Genomic DNA, 2240 nt, shown 5'->3' on the forward strand with positions numbered 1-2240 from the left:
GAGCTGGAGCTTTGGGGTAGGGGGCAAGGGGGCACCGCGGAGGCCGTGAGCATGTTGCTTTGGGCCCGTGCCACGGAGACAGACGTCACGCTGGCCCTGGTGCTCCCCTCACGTTGGCAGGGAAATGTGTGTTTTATTTTACAGAACTCAAAATCGCCCAAGTGGAAATGCTCTGTGCCTTGTTTTAAACTCAAGAAAGCGCCGGAAAGGTTTGTTTTGACCGAATGGAAACAACACTCCCATGGATAAGCGCTTTCTGACACACACAAAACAAATGAAAAGCTCATGCCCACTTTCCTGACTTTCTCCCCCAGCAATGTCCCCAGTCACACACGTCATACAGGAATGTGTACCCCCTGCACCAGATTCAGACTCTTCCTACAAAAGTGCACAACACCCAGTCCCTCACCCCACTCCCCCAACGCCAGAGGCGGCTGGGCCAATAACTTGGAGTTAGTGCGTCCTCCCCATGTTTTCTGACTTTCTCAGGAAAACCTTGGCATTTCTGTAAACGTTAGCGCCAAGCTTTTAGAAATTTTGGTTTTTTTGGGGGGACTATTTTTGCTCTTTACAACAACTTGCCACCCCAATTTGGAAACCTTGTCTAAATTGTGGATCTAGTACTCAGCCAATGATTCTTCTGGTCGTGACTGCATTTGCCGTGAAAATACTCTTTTCCTGGAAGAAACCACACACCCTTCAGAGGCCAAGGACGCAGTGGCGTTTATTAGGATACATCAGAGGTAGGTTCACCGTAAAGCTAATGAGTGCAAGCTTCAGGGCTCCTCACTTACCATCCAAGACCTTGTACCTAATTTTGCATCTATTGTTTTGTATTCTTTTTCTTAAAGAACCCACACCCGCCCAAATCATATAAACTTTGGGCCCGCAACCCTGGACCCCCTACCCCCAGATGCAGTCTTAAAGCCCATGACCTATTTAGACCTCATTCTCCTCTAAGGGCAAGGATCCTCCAGTCTGGTTGATATTTTGTGCTTCCGAGGAACTTTTTCCCGGAGGGGAGGAGGAGGAGGAGGATGCTGATGCTTTGAGCTTCCAAATGCTGAGGAGCCATTTCCTGTAACGCGTGGATGCGAAGAAGTAAATGACGGGGTCGATGCTGCAGTTCAAGTTCATGAGGCACACCGTGAGCTGAAGGCACAGTTTGAAAGCCCTCTGCTCGGGGCAGGTTGGCTGGTGGAGCACCTTTCTCACCATGAACTGGATGACACTGAAGTGGTAGGGGATGAAGCACACAAGCACGGCCACCAGCACCACCAGGGTGAGCGGGCAGGCCTCGCGGTGGTGCCCCTTCCTGCTTGTCAGAGGGTTGTCCCGGGCCGTCCTGCACAGCTTCATGGTGACCTTCACGTAGCAGAAGAGAATGATGCCCACTGGCCCGCAGAAGCTCAGAGTGGAGATCACTAGGGCCATGCCGGGCAGCGTGAGCACCGGCTGGATGCTGTCGTGCCCCATGCAGATCAGCCTGCCAGCCATGAGCTCGCGCATGGAGAGCAGGAGCAGGCGCGCCGTCTGCACAAACGCCAGGACCCACACAGCCACACAGATGAGCCTGGCCCGCCCGGGTCCGCAGAGCCAGGGACGCTGGTGGGCGTGGACCACAGCCACGTAAGGGTCCATGCTCATGCACGCCATCCGGTAGATCCCTGAATAGGTGTTCACGTAGAATATGAAGGCCGTCAGCCTGCAGAACCCTTCACTGAAAGGCCAGCTGAAGTCCAGCACATAGTAGGCGATCGTTGCGGGCAGGGCCAGGGTGAACAGGAGGTCGGACACTGCCAGGTGGACCAGGTAGACGTGTTGAGTTGATCTTCTTGCCCTTTTGGTAGGCAAGGCGAAGGGCAAGGATGTTTCCCATGCTGCCGAAGACCAAGAGGGCCGTGTAGAACAAAGAGCATCAGGCTGACCACCCGGGGTGGGTGGTGAGGAAGGCAGGAGTTGGCGTGGTGGACGAGGCTGTTTGGGTCAGCCATGCAGGAAGCCATGTCATAGAGGTCCTTGGGGAGACAAAAAATTAAAATGTAATATTGTATCCGTGGGGTTACGCCTCTATCGAGTAATACTTAATAATTTGCTGAAGCCACATGCCCGTGAAAAGCATATATCTTTATTTTTTAACTTTATTGGATTATAGTTGATTTACAATGTTGTGTTAGTTTCAGGTGTGCAGCAAGATGATTCAGTTACATATACATATACATATATTCATTCTTTTTTAG

General features: G+C 51.9%; 1 pseudogene; it reads right to left on the bottom strand.

Annotated features, from left to right (window-relative positions):
• Positions 1 to 939: 939 nt before the first annotated feature.
• Positions 940 to 2006, bottom strand: LOC132477358 (G-protein coupled receptor 183-like; annotated as a pseudogene).
• Between the last annotated feature and the right edge of the window lie 234 nt (positions 2007 to 2240).

Source organism: Mesoplodon densirostris, chromosome 17 (genome assembly GCF_025265405.1).
Source record: "Mesoplodon densirostris isolate mMesDen1 chromosome 17, mMesDen1 primary haplotype, whole genome shotgun sequence".
NCBI lineage: Eukaryota > Metazoa > Chordata > Mammalia > Artiodactyla > Ziphiidae > Mesoplodon > Mesoplodon densirostris.